Source organism: Seriola lalandi, unplaced genomic scaffold (assembly GCF_002814215.2).
Source record: "Seriola lalandi dorsalis isolate HSWRI2012SDOR001 ecotype SW California unplaced genomic scaffold, Sedor1 jcf7180002054393, whole genome shotgun sequence".
Lineage (NCBI taxonomy): Eukaryota > Metazoa > Chordata > Actinopteri > Carangiformes > Carangidae > Seriola > Seriola lalandi.
The window spans coordinates 127,342-145,478 of record NW_019524946.1 but is presented as its reverse complement, the minus strand read 5'-3'; the positions used below and the strand labels follow the sequence as shown (position 1 = coordinate 145,478).

General features: G+C 40.6%; 1 protein-coding gene and 1 long non-coding RNA gene across 6 annotated transcripts in view; one reads left to right on the top strand and one right to left on the bottom strand.

Annotated features, from left to right (window-relative positions):
- Positions 1-2,048: 2,048 nt before the first annotated feature.
- Positions 2,049-14,990, bottom strand: LOC147818931 (uncharacterized). Of its 5 annotated transcripts, none has more exons than XR_015437459.1 (5): positions 14,400-14,722; positions 12,708-12,826; positions 9,697-12,314; positions 6,891-8,889; positions 2,049-2,405 (listed from the first exon to the last, which is right to left on the bottom strand). It is a non-coding gene; the product is annotated as an uncharacterized LOC147818931 (long non-coding RNA). The 5 variants fall into 5 exon arrangements; XR_015437463.1 differs by having other exon boundaries at positions 8,755-8,889; XR_015437462.1 differs by lacking the exon at positions 2,049-2,405 and adding an exon at positions 5,605-6,661 and having other exon boundaries at positions 8,755-8,889.
- A 1,809-nt stretch (positions 14,991-16,799) lies between these two features.
- Positions 16,800-18,137, top strand: part of LOC111657331 (oxidative stress-induced growth inhibitor 2-like) — a gene marked incomplete at its 3' end in the record, with an annotated part of 11,707 nt that continues 10,369 nt past the window's right edge. Inside the window, exon 1 of the mRNA XM_087174902.1 lies at positions 16,800-16,977. The remainder of the gene's footprint in view (positions 16,978-18,137) is intronic.

Genomic DNA, 18,137 nt, shown 5'->3' with positions numbered 1-18,137 from the left:
ACACACAGCACACACACACACACACCTGTTTACACCTCAGTGTTGTAAACTGAATGACCTGATTAGCCATTGTCATGTGAGAAACCTGTATTTAACCTTTCATGCCCCACCCTCCCTCTCTGATGCAGGTCAGTTTTCCACTCCTCCAGGTGAACAGCGTTTTGGTAATGTGACCAGGTGTTAGCGACCTGGACGACGACTGATCTAATTTCCTTCAACACCAAAATGTCTCTAAAACTACAGTCAACTTGAAGGTCAGATGGACTTTAAGTGACTATAATTGTTTTAATAATAGCAGCGTGTCAAGAGACTCAGTGATGAATACTGTGGTGCTGTGAACAATGGCAAGCCAGGTGTTGTAGTCTGTACCTGGTTACCAACATGGCCGACAGTTTGACACACAACTCATGGAGATACTTAAGCTATTTACAGCACTAATAACACAATGGTGGAAAAGTTTTACAGCCCTTTAGTTAAAAAAACTTCTAAACTTTGACCTTTATTGCTCCTTTATCTTTGTGGATCAAACTGATAAAAGTGTTTACTGTGGAAAAGTTTCAGAAGATTTATGTGTGAATGCAAACAGCACGTGTCGGTCGCAGTTTGTTTGTTTTTTTTTACCTTTATCTAGTTTATGACAGCTCTGTCATTTCTCCCAGCTGGTGTGAGGGTTCGAACCTGTGGGGTTTTGGTTACAGTGTGTTTCAGGTCACCACTACAGCCGTTGTTCAGTTCAGTAATTTCACACGTGCATAATGTTTTAAAACGCACTCACATTATTGATGACTGTGACTTTATTACAGGATGTAACCTGTGTGTAGTTATGGTGTTATTTACTGTCAGATAAGGATATGTGTGACAAATGGTCATGTTATACAAACACACACACACACACACACACACACACACACACACACACACACACACACAGTTACTGTAAGGTACGACTCATTCATCTACAGCTTGCAGCAGATTTGAATCTCCTTCCTCCTTTAGCTGTCTCTGCTTTCTGGTTTCTTTGCTGCCTGATAAACAGAAGATGATGATGATGATGATGATGATGATGATGATGATGCAGTTTACCAGAATCATCCGTTTTGAAGTCGAAAAGTTCGTCAACTACTTGTGTTTCACTCTGGATTTCATGTGCTGTCATGTTTACTGCAGCAGTGGGTCAGTAGCAGGTTGTCTGGTTGTAAATGTGAGTCACAGATTAATCTTTTGACAAACACTGTTAAATTCTCCAGAAGCAGGTTGTCAACGAGTTTTTTACTGCTGTGTTCTGATGGAGGACAAAGCGGCTCGTAAACTAATTTCTCCTCAGCTCAGTCGAAGACGGATTAACAAAGTAAGTGAAACTGCAGAAGACTTGACATTAAAACTTCCTCATGGTGCTGATGGTTGATCATGGGAAATGTGTGATGTGAGAGCTGAGCCTCCGTTTGCACAGTGATCAACTGAAGACCGACACAAACCTGCTGGTCCTGCCATTTAAATCATTTTTGACAGAGCTTGATGAGATCTCATTTGAAACTTAAAAGGAGAGTCATTTGAGATTTTGAGTCTTTTTCTCCTCGAGAAAAACCAGAAACAGGAGAAATAAGCCGTGGTCTAATTTTGGTTTCTCTCAGATCTCATAGAAATGAATGAAACACTTTTGAGATCTCTTCTAATTTCTCAAACCACAGTCATAAGATCAAAGTGTCTCTGTTGCCGTTTCTAAAGTAAATGAAACCAACGTGACAACAAACAAAAACGTCTACAGAAATGACCAGAGTGCAGTTCAGCATTTTGTGCGTTTTAACCTTTAATCCAGTTACAACCAAGTGGCAAACTGCCGCGACGACACCCATTGGTTTATGAACTGCTGTTCTGAAGCCTCGAGTTTGGCTTAATGGACGTCGCCATCTTATAAATACCGAACATTATAATCCTCATGAAGGAAGATTTACTGCAGGCCTGTTCCATTATACTGCATTAGTTTCATCCAGGTTCACCTAATACATATATATGAATTAAGACTAAAAATCAAGGACACTTACAAATGCTAAAACAAATCAGCCCTTTATTAAAGTTTACACAGCAACTCTTAATACAATGCATTCCTTTGATCAGAAGGATTTTGGGGTTAATGGGGCAGAAATAAGTGACTGCAGATTTCCTTAAAAAGCTTCACTGTGTAACCGGTGCAAGATGTCCTGAACAGTCCGTCTCATCTTGTATTACCACTGTTCCTCAAGAGGCGATAGTGAGTCACTGTAGCGCCATAAACTTCATCATATAACTCACTAACAGAACTTGAGGTTCAGGTGAAGCTGATGATCTCCAGGGCTCCTCACCCAGTGATAGTGAGTCATGTGATGACCTTAGTTTTGCGCATCCATCCACCGTACCACAGATGTGAGCTGCAGGAATAAAAGAAAGCACAAATTAATTCTTACATACAGTAACAGCTTTGAGCCCAATGGAAACTATTCACAACATTTTATCCAGTCTTTGCACTGCGCTCATTTTAACTTTCTATCTTGGTGTTGAAGAGTTTTTAAGACCTTTTTAAAGCCATCATGAATGTAATTTAAGAATATAATCAAAAGAAAAGAAAAAAGAAAGTCTTTGTCATCTTTGAAAAACACTGTTTATCAGCGTCTCTCAAAACTGTCGGGGTAAAATTTGCGACCCAAGCTCTCCTCCTCTTAAGGCACCTCCGCATCGGCTTCACTGTTCAGCCCCGGAGAGTACGTCCATGGTTATAAACCTTCTGCCATGTGAGCAACAGATGGAGTAAGGAGTTCAAGTTTAAGAAAAAGTGAAACAAGGTTTTTCATATAAAAAGACACTAAATGTTTCACATTACACGTCCTTCTTAAAACTTTTCTTACACACAGGAAAACTCTGTTATTTAGGTTAAAAATGTGACGTTGTATCTGCAGATCCTCACTGACCCTGTAATTCCCCCTGAAGCCGCCCAGAACAGAATCAAACACAAGGTCTAATTCTGTAGGAACTTTCTTCATTCATCAGTGTAAATCCGTGAATGTTACAAAGAGGCTTATACCGAGAGAAACTGACCAACAGGGTGAGTGAAAAACCTTCAGCACAAGTTTCAGTGCGTGCTCTGTGAGAAGTGGCCATAATAAGATTTTCTAAAATCTGCAAATGACTCGACCAGCTGGAGAGAGAGAGAGAGAGAGAGAGAGAGCTCTGCCTTTTACAACTTTTCAGCCCATAATAAAAGTTTAGAGGCAGATTCAGGTAACGCAGGTTTAAAACGATGAAGTCTGAGGATCAAAAGTACGAAGGAGTTCAGGGGTTGGCAAGTTCAGCAAGTTCACCAGAGAGAGACGGGTGTGTGTGTGTGTTTGTGTGTGTGTGTGTGTGTGACCTCTGGGGGTCTGCTCATCGACACAGGGTCACGGGGTCGACCATGTGATGCGGTGTGTCTAGACGTGTCCATGTGTGTGTGTTTTCTTTGTAGGAACCGGTCTGAGTTGTGAAAGAGGGAATTTAGTCTGGCCCCCACTTCTTCGCAGGTCAAGGGTCAGGGCGGGAAGAAAGCAGCTCTGAATGAAGCCGGTCCGTCTGACACAGCAGGGTTCATCTACACCGACAAAAAAGAGAAACCTGGCTCAACATTTGATGCTATGAAATTTTATTACCATTTGACAAAGCAAGGCTAGCTGTTTCCCTCTGTTTCCAGTCTTTGTGCTAAGCTAAGCTAACTGCTGCCTGCTGGCTGTAGCATCGGACAAATGTTACAGAAAAGGCTTTAAGAAATCCCTTTTTTGAATATTTAATAATATTATTTATATTTAATACTGGGACACACTTGTTTAATGCTTTTAACTTCACAAAGTATTGAACAACAAGTGCATTCATCACTTTTTTGTGTCGCCTTGGTGACACGTCTGTTGTCGTCTGTGCTACTTGCAGTGTGTTTTCTGTATCTGCTTGCGTTGTGTGTCTTTGCAGCACGTCTCATCAAGCTGATGATGTTTTCTGAATTTGTTTGTGTAATGTCTATTTGCATGTGTTTTGTTAAGCCGCAATGATTTGAGCTCTCAGGGCCACCGTAGAATCTGCACAAGTCACCACTGTCATGTGAGAGCAGTAAGATTATCTACATTTTGGGTAAATACAGCACGTAAACAAGTGCTGCGGTGCTTCCCCAAGGCCAGCGATACGCACTGGGGACGATAGCGCCATCTATTGAAGTTTAATCAAATCAATACTGAACATAATGGGCAGATACAGAGGGACGTGTTTATGAATCTGTCCCTTAGCAACACGGCTGACAGGTCTCTTGGCTTTTTGTCTGGATTTTTAGGGAACAAAGAAGCAGAGCCGGTCGACAGGTTTACACAAGGAAAATCCAAATACCAAACATCCATCTTCTTAATCTGCCTCCATCTGCCGCCGCAAAGGAAAAGAGCTGAGTCATTCAAAGTTTCACTCCACCTGCTCTCATTATGCTCTGTGAACTGTGGGACGTTTCATCTTCCTGATACCTGCTCTTCCCTCTCTTCTTGTTTAGAGACAGAAAATGTAAATGTAGATAAGATTAAAAAAAAGAAAAGATAATTCAGGACCAAGTACTTCACACGAGTGTTTGTGCCTGAACGTAACCAAACCTGCACCGTGAGCTGTGTCCCCATTCAGGGGCCGAATGGAAATGAGACGGTCTGGTCTACAGAGGATTTTTGTTGTGCGTGCTGTTGCCTAGAAACCTTCACTGGCCCTTGGTTTTAACAGTTGTACCATTAGCTATAAGCTGAAACCCAATACTTACATTTAAAAGTGTAATCCTTGGGCTCCCTGTAGGAGTTGTTTGCTCTCATTAACGGTGCCCAGTCGTCTTCAAATGCAGCCTCTGAAGGATGCGACCCCTGAATTTTTGGACACAGCTATAATGTTTTGTAAGACGGAGACAAATGATGTTGAACCTGTGTCCAATCAGAAATCAGGTCTATGAGTCGTCCTGGAGGGATGGATGAGTTTTGTGGTTGAGTTTCGAGGACTTGGGGACAGAAATGGATGTCGCTATGTTCCTTTTTCAAAACGTGGCAGATTCGTTTTAGTGTTTCCTTTTTTCATTTTAACAGGAACAACATAAGTAATCTTTACAGGCTTAGCTCATTAAGAAGCATTACATTGCGCTTCTACTTCTCGTTATATAACTGTTATTATGGGAAAGAAAGTTTCATAATTTGTTATTTGCCAAACAGATTTAAATCGAGGAAGTGACAGTTTTCTCTTTTTCTTTTTACTGTAATTTGAGAGTGAACCTTCAAAAATGTTTGATCAGTTAGTTCAGATTGTAAGAAGAACAGCTGCGTCCTTGAACGGAAGAATGCAGGAAAACAACCTCTACGAAATGGATTGTAAAAAAGTGTAAAAAAAAAGAAAGGAAGAAGTGTACTTTAAACCCTGAAATGTTAACGTGTCAGAGATGGAGTAAAGAGATAGAAGACAGATGAACGAAGGGGGAAATTTACTGCAGAGATTAGAGTAAACTGGGGAGGAAAAAGGGGGTAAATGTGTGTGAAAGTTAAATAACAACCAGAGAAACAGAATAAATTAATGTGCAGGAAGAAAGGGGCAAAGATGTTGTTCATAAAAATCATATCCAGGTTTATGTTTGTGTCTTTGTGACTGTGCATCTTAAACAAACACTGACTTTAACTTGTCACACACAGACTCAGGTGTGTTTGTTGTGGAGCCTGTTGTAGCTCAGTGTCAAACATGACAGACATCCTCTTCTTCAGAATCACAACCCAACCGTGGGTCGTGTGCAGAGCTGAGCTACATTCACACCCTTTTAATGTCACTAGATTCTCAGCTTATTCGTGCACCATGCCGTTAGTAATGGCTGACAGAACGCTCCGACCTTCTCAGCAGAAAACAATTGTGTTAAAAAAAGCTGCATCATGGATTACTGGTTTTGTAACGATGCTAAAGACTGAGCTGCAACTAACAGGTTTAACATTCCTTGCTGTAAATCTCTTTTGTTGTTGCCAAGTTCCTATAGAGACGGAGCTGTTAAAGCTTGTTGTGAGACACAGACATCTGACAGAAACATGCCGTGCATCTGTTTCGTCTGACAGTCATCAGACAACAGACGACCCTCTGTACATTCTCCCGGTCTGATATATGAAGCTGTGTGTACAATGGTCCTGGCCCTGTTTTAAAAATCTCAATCGTTGTGGCAACGGACGCAGATGCACGAGCCTCATTTCTTCTCCTGCAGTTTGACATAAATGCACATAGAAATGTGTAGTTTTGGACACTTGGATCCACAGTTGATGGAAAAGCTCTAGTCAGACAGGAAGTTGTGTCCATTACCTTTAATCTCTGTATCTGATACCCGACTATAGATTACATGGAGTTATTATTCAAATGGTGCAGATTTACCAAAATTTATAGGCAAAAAAAAAAAAAAAAGACATCCCCAAAGCATTATGGGAAGTTGTAGTTCATATTTTACACCATGATTTTTCACCAAACGGTAATGATGCACAGAGTGACATAACCCTGGCATGAATTGTACTATTCCTTTCACTTTGAGAGGAAAGTGTTTAAATCTTCACATCCCAGTGGTCGAATGTAGGAAACCACTTAAACTGCAAACGTACAGTTGTGTGAATCTCTCTGTCTTTAGGATGTTCTGTCAAATAAAAGACAAAAAAAAGAGCAAAATAATTAAAAAAAATATCAGAGACTGAGTGTAGAGCATCCACACAGAGAAGAACACAGTTAATCAGGATAGGAGAAGTTATTATTTCTACTCATATGAAAGAAAAAGCTTAGTTTGACTGAATCAGTCATTCGGAGACGTGGCACCACGCAGGCTTGAAACAATTCGATTACATAACGAGCATAAGTCACATACATACCGAGAATAGTCTTGACATTCACATCCATTCTTGCGTAACACATACAGAAGCAAATTCTTCCCAGGAAAAAGAAAGGAAAAACTTGTCTGAGGGACAAAAGCATCAAAGCTTCTTACACAACTAATTTCTTCTAAAGTCATTTATCATAAAACCTGCAGTAACTCACCGCTCCGGACATGGACAGGTCCGGAGCCGCACAACATTTATGAAGTAACAAAAGGAGTCGACACAAAAAGCTGAGTCATACCTGTTGAACTTTATAGGCTGTTTGTTCAGTACTTGCCATAATCTCGGTCGCTAGTGACCCACTGTATGAGTGTGAACTATATTCTGATGGTGAAAGTTTATCAGTTTACACTTTTACACAGATGACAAACCATTTTCTCTAAACTGTGACCCAGAAAAACCATTTTCAGAAAATATAATCCATCCAAAAATGTCTGTCTCAGAGTTTCCTTCAACTGAATAGAGATAAAACAGACTAATTATAGATCCATACATTCTTTAGGGCAAGTGTGAACAGGAGGAGTGATCACAGCAGGCAAAAACTCTCTCAGTGTATGTATGAGCACCGGATCATTGTTTTAAGACTGATTTGAAAAACTGTGAAGCTGCCCTTTAATTTCCTGGTTCGAGCCTTATTTCACTGGCTACCTGCTTCCATTCAAATATATTACAAATTCTTACTGATAACTGATACTCGGATTCTCAGTGTCAAAGAATAAAACACTAAACACTTGTTGGGTAAAATGTGTCTAAAGTATTATATATATTTGAAATGTATTGTGGAAAAACTAGTTTTTTTCTGTTGTAGTTGTTGTTGTTGTTTGTTTTTGGCTTCCCTCCATCAGAGATAAGACCCTAAACTTTTAAAACTCTTTCATGTAACTTTAGAAAATGCTTTATAAGTAAAGTTCAGTAAAGGTCCCATATAGTCTAAAGGTAGATGTCCATGTCTTTATTGATCATACAGCAGGTCTTGGTTCTATATTAATACTATATGTATTAATAGAGAGGCTCAGAGCCTCCTCTCTTCTGATTGGCTCACCGACCTGTTGTTACCAGAGCTAAGAATCTCCCCTTTCCCTGTCTATAATTCTGTATTTGTCCCTGGTTGTTTAATGTTGTCGTTGGTTTGTTTCTCTTTGTGTTTTCACTTTACATTTTAACATCCTTTGTGCAGCAGCTTGCTTTAGAAATGTACTTTACTTACTTACTTTCTTACTTGGAAGTAAAATAATAGAGCGATGTGGTGTAAGTTTTTGACTTTATAAAGATAGACTAAATCCTGGAAGTCATCTTACATTCTTCCCAGCAGCCAGTGTTTGGAGTTCTGCTGAGCAAGGCACTAAGGACTGTGGCCATTAATCCCAGTGCTGCCCATTCAGCCCCGACGGCAGAGTGTTACGTCACCACTAATCAGTCGGCCTCTCTGCACAAAGACAGAGAGTATTACATAATCTTATTTATGTAATGTTTTAATCCAACTGTCAACAAACCGCCCCGTTCCATAGGAAGGAGTGACCCAGACTGAGGCGAGACCGGAGACCGGGGGAGGGGGAGGGGGCAGCAACAGGGTCAGGGGTCGATTCCCACACCTCCATTCATTCTGGTGCTACAGTGTGCGCAGGTAAAGCATCAACAACACGTCTGAGGTTATTGAATTTAAATAGTTAAATTCATTTTGTAAGTAAAAACCTGGGTTTTATTTCTGTCTTTATTAAACTGAACGATGAACTAAAAATATAAAAGAAAAGGCAGATTTTTTTTTCTTAATCTACTAGAAACAAGGAAACACTAGAAAATGAAATGAAACTAAGCTGAGTAATGACTTCCTGTTGAGCATGTGAGAGCTTCTTTTTACCTTTAACTTTCCAAACTGCATTTGTAAGGTTGTTAACTTCTGCTTCTGTCCTTGTGTGGCCTGTTGTTACGATGCTGTGACACAACGACACAACATGTGACACCAGGAGGTTTTTCCGCTGCGACTTCAGCATTTCTGTAATGTCAGAGAGATTTGAAGTTTGTGGGAATTCAGTGTCAGCATCACACACATTTTACAGAGATTGTGCAGAAATTTGTTTGTGTGAACATTCATTTTAAGGTTCAGTCTCGAATCAAGCGGCAACTTCAACCGCCAACAACAGAAGTGCCACAAACTGCAGTTCCTCTAATGGCCACTAGAGGCTGGCTCCAAAAGTGAGTCATTCCCCATTGACTCCCATGTTAAAATGCCCGACTTTACAGCAGGAATAAACATGTTTTTTGTCTCTCCTGTATGGACGGGGATTGACAACAACTCCCATGATCCCGTGCTTCTTCTTACTGTCTGTTGCTATTGTTTTGATTGTGAGACCCTTAGCGACAGAAGTTACATACTGTTTAAGGCTCTGATTTCAAAACATAGACTGGATATATAAATGGACGTATCCTGCTTGATGTTACCTGTAGGTTTTGAAGCTCAGAGTGGGCTGCTCCTCCATCGCCATCTTGCCAGTGCCTGACTCCGCCTATCTCCTGGCTAATCCAAAAATGGGCAAAGAGGTTTGTGGAGCCGAAACTTTGTGGCACCCACCTGTCACTCAAAGCAGCAATTATACATAACCTTTAGCCTTAATATAATTTAAAGGGGTGAGTTATATAAAAATGCACAGTTATATAAAATGTAAAACAAGTTCAGCCCTGGAAGTTGCCGCTTGATCTTGAGTCCCATCTGTCTTTCAAAATACATCTGGTAACTTTAAGCAGGATTTATTCTCCTTCTGAGCTGCAGATTGGATGGTGTCCGAAACCCTGTCCCCCGCACCTTTACGATGTTGGATTGTCGACCATTTTCCGTAACTTATCCCCGTGATTGGTCGGCTCTGTGGAGATGAGAGAGGAACAAAGGATTGTACTAACGTGTGCTGTTATCCCTGTTTTAAAAACCACATCGTGTCTTCCTCCTCTCTGTCACGGCCTTCTCTTCCAGTGCTGCCGTTCGTGATGAACTAGCTTATATAAAAAAAACATTTGATTTCTGACGTGGTCGCTCAGAAACTGTCCCCGTCACAAGCCGTTAGAGACACACATTCATGTAAAATGTCTTACGTTGCACATCTCATCCGTTGCTGTTTTCTTTGGGCTGTGTGAAGTTTAAAACCCTGTTCTGTGTCTGACCACTGTACCTCACTGTGTCTCTGTCTTGTTCAAATGTTCTCTCTGTTCCTGGAAAAATGGCAGAGGAGGAATGCTTTGTGTACTTTTAACCCTTCCCAGGCCTTTTGTCTGGCTCTGATCTGTTCATCCTCTGCCTGTGATCTCTGCTGTTGGAAGCACATCCCGGTGACGCTCACACACAGACAAAGGAAGGCTTCCTGGACGGGATTACGCCGTGACTCACGGCATCTTTAGACTCACGCCGCTCTGCTTTCACACAGAAAGCAGTCAGAGCGGTTTACTTGAAATCTGAAGCATTTACTGCAGGTGTCTTTGAATTCTAACAAACCCATGACATGACCTTTCAGATGAACCGTAGACTGACAGATTTATTTATTCCCATGAACCACATCAGGGGTTAGAGGCTGTGCAGAGATACTATGAACCTTTGAGCCACTGTTGTGAAATCGCCAGGAGGGCAAGACGCCATCTTCAAAGTAGTGATGAGCTTCTGCGACCCTAAAGATTGAGTTCACAAACGACTCATTTGCATTAGAAAATCGTAGGAAACATAATGTTGCAAGGTGTTATGGACACAAGGAGATGGGTGTGTTTGTGGATGTGTTTTGTCCGCAAAATCAAATCAAGTCTGCACCGCTGATCACATTCAGACGGATAATTTGTGCAACCTGAAGCCTGTCATTATTTTTGTACATTCATAAAGTACAGTATGTAATTCAAGTATGTAGTACCACAACATACTGGTACTCTGACACATGCAGTAAAAATGACATTGATCAACCAGGTAACATGAACATAAATCTGGTTTTTACAGAGATGAAGTTGGACAGTTCGGTCAACTGGACGAGTGAGTCCTGACAAACTGGATCAACTTAAATCAACACCAGAGTCTAGACTTCTAGCTTCTGCAACCACAGTGAAAATGCTGCTTTTAGTTTCTCGTGTTATTAAAGAGATTAAAAATAAATAACTCTGGAGCATGAACTGTGGCTCATGTTGGTGCAGTTTGATGAGCTTGATGTTGGTGGATTAGAAATAAAGAAAATTTAAAATAAATCCAAGAAACATACAGTATAACGTTAACCGTAACTCTGCTCACAACTAACGAAATCTCATATTAAAGCTAATCAGTTGTTAAAGCCTTCGACTCTTTGAAGCAGTTATGCTCCTGGCCTTTTTCACACAGTTTCCAAATTTCCTGGTGTGTCAGGTTACAATAATGCTGTAATCTCTACAGGTGGATATATTTTCTGCAGGATCGGTTGTTTTGACACAAAAACACCTGAACATATTCAGTAGCCTTTAAATGCATCTGTATAAATTAGGACACAGGGTTGCTCTGGCAGAATAGACGCTGTCAGCACATTCTGTACCATTCAACATCTGCATCTTATATAAGTGTGCAGCTTGTCTGCATACCATAACATACTGTATCTATGCACAGCTTTCTTTCATTTACCCAGAAGACTTTACGGCCTCGCTCATAAAGATTGCTGATGCTGAAGTTGGACTTTAGTTCAGTTTGGTGCAAATTTAGCGCAGACCTTCACGACCCTCTCGGGATGAATTCAAGCACCATCATCAGCAAAATCAACAGAACTAGCATTCCCATCATGCTCAGCTGTAGTTTGTGTTGCATGCTGATTGACATATGTTAGCATGTTAACGAAATATTGTAGAACTGAAACATGATGTGACCCAGGCTCAGCAAGGTAACCTGATCCAGTTTCTCCCCAACCTCCTCCTGAAGGTGTCCCAAGGCCACATGGGATATGTAGTCTTTCTTCTGTGTTCTGGATCCGCTCTGCTGTCCCCTCCTTGTTGAACATGCCTCTAATGGGAGGCATCCCGTTTCCTGAACGACTTAAATGAGAAAAAGCTCCCTGGCCCGGGACCCAAATCAACATCTAAATCATGTTCTTCTAGTCAGGTTGGGTCGTGTTGTTTTGCTGCAGGTTTCAGCCTGTACATCAGCATGTCTCGAAAATATATCAACGTGAAAAGGAAGAAGAAAGTGCAGGAAATAAACAGACATGTGCTGCTGCTTTGCTCTTCCTCTGCTCTGAACACGGCCTTTTAGCTCTGTGTTAGCAGGAATTCACATTCCTGCTAAATTACTTTGTAACATGATGGTATTTTTCCAATGTTTACCTTGTTATCTCCCAGATGAAAGATAAGATAATCACCGCTGTAATAACTTTGCAGGGTGAGTTCAGACCTTCAGTGACTCGTCCTTTCAGCCTCATCATCAGGCCACAGCTTCCACTGGCACATGAGAAATATCAAAGAAATATCAATGTCATGGAAGAATGCCATGAAATTAAAAACATTCATGCTCCTGCTGTTAACGATCCAGGGCAAAGTCACTGGTTTTATTTATCTGGCTTTACTTCATTTGACTTTTTTTTTCTTATTATTTTTATGATAAAACAATCAAGTATTTAGAATTGAGTTAGTTTAAAGTCTTAAAACTTTTCCTGGACATAAATAACAATAAGAACAAGTTTTCTTTTCGCTGCAGTCGGAGTCAGGGAGCTTTGAAGTGAGTTTATGACGGAAACATTTCACAACCTTGGCCTGTAATGTCATCACAGTGCAGCGTGTTAACGTATCTCCCACATACATACAGCCTGTGAGTGTGTTATATATTCTACTCACTGATTGGCTCCCTGTGTTCCGGCTGTGGTGACTTCATCCAATGAGCGAGGTGAGTTATGAGACAAGAAACTCAGCGGTCAGCCTGTTGCGTCATGATGGAAAGAGCCGCAAACCAGAACCTTTGAAACACAAGAGTTGTGTCAGTGGAAGGAGGGAATGAAGAAACTGAGAGGACGATGACACAATATCGAAATGTAACATGAGCAAAACAAGGAGATGGTTGTTAGCAAAAAATAATCCCATCTGTGATCATGAAAAATCTCATTTCAACAACATTTTTATATCAAACTTACATAATAAGAATGTTAATTTTTAGCTGGTAATTTTGAACATTTGCTCCTTAGCACTGAACAGAAAATACAGCTGAGGCTGATGGGAAGGTCACTGATTTTGCAGGAGTTTGATCATAAGAGTGAAAGAAAACACCCTGTGAGGAACATGAATGTCTGTTACTTTACATTCAACAGCTGTGGAGACGTTCTCCCCGAGGATCAACAAGGTAAACAAGATTCATCCCCTGGAGAACAGGAATGTGCTAAATTTAGTGTCGGTGCATTGAGTCGACTCCGAGACGTCACATTGAATAACAGAAAACTTTATTCAGCTGAGTGCTCGAGAACAAACGTCACAGAGAGTCATCCTCTGGGGAACATGAACATCTGCACAAACATATTTGAAACTGGAACAAAGTGGTTGACGGATTATTATTCATAATAAAAATACACTATAAAAGTATAAAGTATAAAGTAAAAACAAAAGTCCTGTATTTTCCAACTTAATTCCTGGAATTTTTCCAAGTAATATCTGTAAAATTGGCTGATATTCAGCCATAAATAACTAAAATATTTACAAGGAAGTCTGACACAATTTTGTACTAATATCAGGGGAAATTGTGAAAGTGTTAGTTGTTACAGATTTTAAGAAAAAAATAGTAAATTATGTGGCAAGTAAGTGAAGAAAATAGTTGTAATGCAATTTAATTTAAAGAGCATGCAATTTAGCCAATATGCAGCATAAATGTCAGTTAACTGAATATTTACCATGTGACCAGGCAGAGATATGATGTGTGGCATGAAGAAATTTCCTGTTTTTCTTAAAAACTTGAACTAACAGTTTCTCCATTTGCCTCATAATAAGGACCAAACCGCCTGGAGGTCTGGTCTTAAAAATATCCTAGTCATCAGCTCAGTACCTGCCAAACTGTGTTACCAACGCTGCTACAGAAACGGCATAAACGACCAGAGAAACAGCTGCTGTTGCTTTGTTTCCTTGTTCCTCTTAGTGTTTTGTTTTTCAAAGCACTGACTCAGTATTTTTCATATCTCCGAGCAACAGCTGCAGAGAAATGAGGCTGAAGCTGAAGTCACAGTGAAAGGTTGCTGGAAAAATTGACCAGACTCTTATTATGCACTGCTCTGGCTCAGGGAAAGTCTGGCGATCTGAGAGGTGGGGAAGGAGAAGAGCTCCCACTCTGTTTACGTTTCCAGACACTATCCCCACCACCTCACAAAGAAAAGAAGAAACTTCCTTTGTTCTTACTGAATTAAAATTGGCTGGAAAGTTAAGTTTAACAACAGTTTGAGTAAATAGCAAACTCAGACACTGACCTCACTACACACTAACACAACAATGCAAAGTCTGGGCTGTCAAGTGATGTGACACACCTCCGGCAGCCGCACTGGAGGAACTCACCTGAGATGAACTGCTGTCTGTCTCTGGATCATCTCACTGATCCTGTTTGTAGATAATGTTTTTAACCTGTGTCTGGTGTCGTTGTTTTTTTTAAAGGTCAAAGGTTAACCTGTCTCATTCAAGGCCGTGACGTCAGTCAGAAGTAAAACATGATCAGCATCTCGACAGGTGCGTATCTTCCTGTAAGTGGATTTTTCACATTGATTATCTCACTATCTCTTATTAGTTACATCACATGCAGGTGAATGGTGCAATGCTCCTGGTGCCTTTTCACCTCTTTACCTTTGCCGTCATCGATCACTGATACTGTGACTGTGACTTTTAAAAAATCCAACTGTAATAGATTGATAGACAAATAAAGTACAATTATTAGAGCCAGGCCTCTAGTTTTACCTTCTGCGTCTTTGTGTTCACCCTTCCCCCGTTTCTCCCATGAGTCCTTGTCTGTTCCTTAAAGCTCCTCATCCTGCAGTATATCACCTCCGCCTCCAGCTCCAAGCCTTTGTAGTGCTCTGATGTTCGTAGTGAACTATTTCCTCATGCTCCAGGATCATTACTCACACGCCTGCTTACCTTCCCTCCAACCCACTTCCCCCTGCTGCCTCCAGAACTGCCCCCGCCGGCCCCGCCTGTCCTCACCGCCCTCCTGCCCTCGGCCTCAGCCGGCAGCCTCCCCGCTCGTTCGTACCCCGACTCCCCGCTGCCCTTTCAACAAATCCTCTTCTTTCATCTCACTCCAAAGTCTGTGTCTGTGTTTGGGTTCACACTGCCGATCACAACAACTGCAGTGTTACCGCAGCCAAGTCTGATAAATCACAAAAACAAATGAGGTGGAGCAGAAACAGATACAATGAAAAAGCCAAATAAATGAATAAATATACTAAAGTTAGGATATGTAAGGAAATATAAGGACTTGGCTGGACTGAAATAAATTATTTGAGGGTAAAATTCACAGATAAAAAACGTTAGCAAGCTCAGGTTTTACATTTAGTTAGTTATAAAAAAGTTTAAAGTTGTTACATTCAGGTATTAAATCCATATTTAAAAACATGTTTGTTGTCTCTTTAATGCTGTATTACTATTCTTATTCTTTATTAACACTATCAATAACCAAAAAAGTGGCAGTGTGGCAACTTTTCACTGCTATTTTATGGGTTTCCATAGAAAGAAATAGAATTAAATGCTTATTAAAATGTTTTTTAACTATGATTTCTTGACCTCTGCCTCCTTTTCTGTCAATAGCAACAACTAAAACTGAACTGGTACAAATTGAACAAATCATTACCAGTTGTGTGTGTTTTACTACAGCACTTGAAGTGATACAGAGTAAACGAGGCCAAATAAAGACTGTATTTTACACTCTTATGTGTTTTGTATTGTGTTCATGTGTTGACAGTGAAAATGATTAAAAATTATAACAAGAGCGGCCTGTAATTACATTCATTAAAATGCTGTAAAAAGTAGAACATTTTGTTAATGATGGAATAATATTCTCCCTTCCCTTTTTTGAGAAAAAGAAAAGAAAAGAAAATGAATAAATAAATAAAACAACAAATGAGCAACACATATAAACTATAACAATGAAAGTAAACCAGTAAACTAGATTTTTTTACCCAGAATCCACGTACAAGGCCAGAACATGGAGGACAAGTCACAGCCGATATTCTTTTATTTATTTAGTCCAAACTTACAACAAATATGTAAATAATTAAATTTTGCCACATGATATGGTGGTAACCTGGGATTGGCTGGATTAACTAACCAGTTTCTCAGTTGTGAATATTTGCCAGTTTCCTTTGATAGTAAACTCAATATATTTGGGTTTTTTACAGTTTGTTAGATAAAACAAGCAATTTGAATGAATTCATATGTTTTTCATTATTATTTATTATATTGTTGTTGTTTTTTTAATTTTTATCCATTATTTAATATTATTAATTTCTTTCTGACATTTTATTACTGAACCATCCACGTATTAGCCTTACAGTACTGCTATGATGGAATAATACCGCCTTTCCCCACGTTTTCTGTGTGTTCATGACAGAAATCAGTCTGACAAACTTGTGAACAATCAAACTACAAACATCCACATGATGCCAGGTAACCCCTGACACGTCGGGGGCCCCTGCACGTCTGGGGCCCCTGACACGTCTGGGGCCCCTGGGGGTCGGGGGTTCCTGGGCAGCAGCCTGGTTGGTGGTCGAGTCTCAGGGGCTCCAGAGCTGTTATCAAACAGTCGACTCCCCTCGGTCATACCCGTGCCGTGACTCCATCTCGCAGCCATAGACGATCTTTGTTTCCTTATACGTTAGGCGGATTGGGGAGGAGGGAGCTGCCGGCGGGGACGCTGCTGATTGGTCGACAGGTCGAACTGCGTGAAGCGGTATATAAGCTGTGAATGCGCAGCTCGGAGCGGCAGCTGGAGGCTGGTGTGACACATGCTCGGAAGAAGTCGGATAGAAAGGACAAAGAGAAATGACAGAGTGAGACTCTGCTACAGAGGAACACAAGAGAAAGATCATATAATCTGTTGATCTGAAGGGCTCGAGCGGCGGGAAGAGGACGCAGGGTTTCATCTGTGAGTAACCTTCATCTATCCTATACAAAGCGGCGCGTGCGTGCAACGCATGTGGTGGCTTTACAAATGAGTCAGTGTCGCGTTATTACGCTCGATCTATGCGTTAGTCGCGCGGTGAGGGTGCAGGTCTCTGTCCTCGGCTCTTACTGATGTGATGTGAGTCATGCAGTCCGGCGGGTGGATGGAGGGGTGGGTGGTCTCTGCACAGACACACTGACGGTCTGGTTACACGTCCAGTCACACACTGGGACGTCTCCCACTGCTTCCTGCTAAATTTGGCCAATAGACTCACTGGATAATCTATTTTGGAATTATTATTATTATTAGGTGCAGTGGTGGAGAAAATATTGAATTTTCCACAAAAGAAAAAGTAACAATATCACAAAACACTGTTACACAAGTACAATTCAAACTGTATGCAAAATGCAGTTCAGCTCCCACCCTCTGGATTCGTCCTGCTGCAGCCAGGCTTTCTGTGCTGGAACATAACTATTATTAGTTTATATATACATAATTTGGTTAAACACAACTTTATTTAGAGATATATCCCAGTATGAACTAGAGTAAAGTAAAGAGTTTTACACAGGGCACAACGACTGATAATTAGCTAATTATCAAAGTGGATTTGTGGTAGTACAAATAACATCAAGTCAAATTGTCAGAAAGATGGATGTATTTGGCCACTGGGCAGTTGAATGGTTACTATAGCAACCCAGCCTTCACTTAAACTGTCAAAAGTAAAAGTAAACATCACGCAAAATTCCGCAGTTGAGAGTTTTTGTTAATCATGTGCTGTGTGGGAATATTATCACCAGTGCATTAATGTGTAAGTAGCATTTAAATGTTGTTAAGGTGGAGCTAATTTTAACGACATTAGTTGCCTCGGGTTACTTACATCTACCACAGTGCAAACATATTGAACTGAATGTGTTCTAGATGTAAAATGAATTAATCAAATATCTGAAAGGGGAACAGTGACTGTGAAATGATTTCAGTGGAAACAGAAACAGTGTTTCCTCATAATGTGAAAATCTCAAGTCCACAAATCTCAAAACTGTATCTCAGCACTAAATGTACGTAGTTACTTTGTGGTGCGGGTTTGTTATTGAACAGCATCAACAGTGCGTTTTAACTGCAGAGTTGTAGTGTGTGCCCCCCCC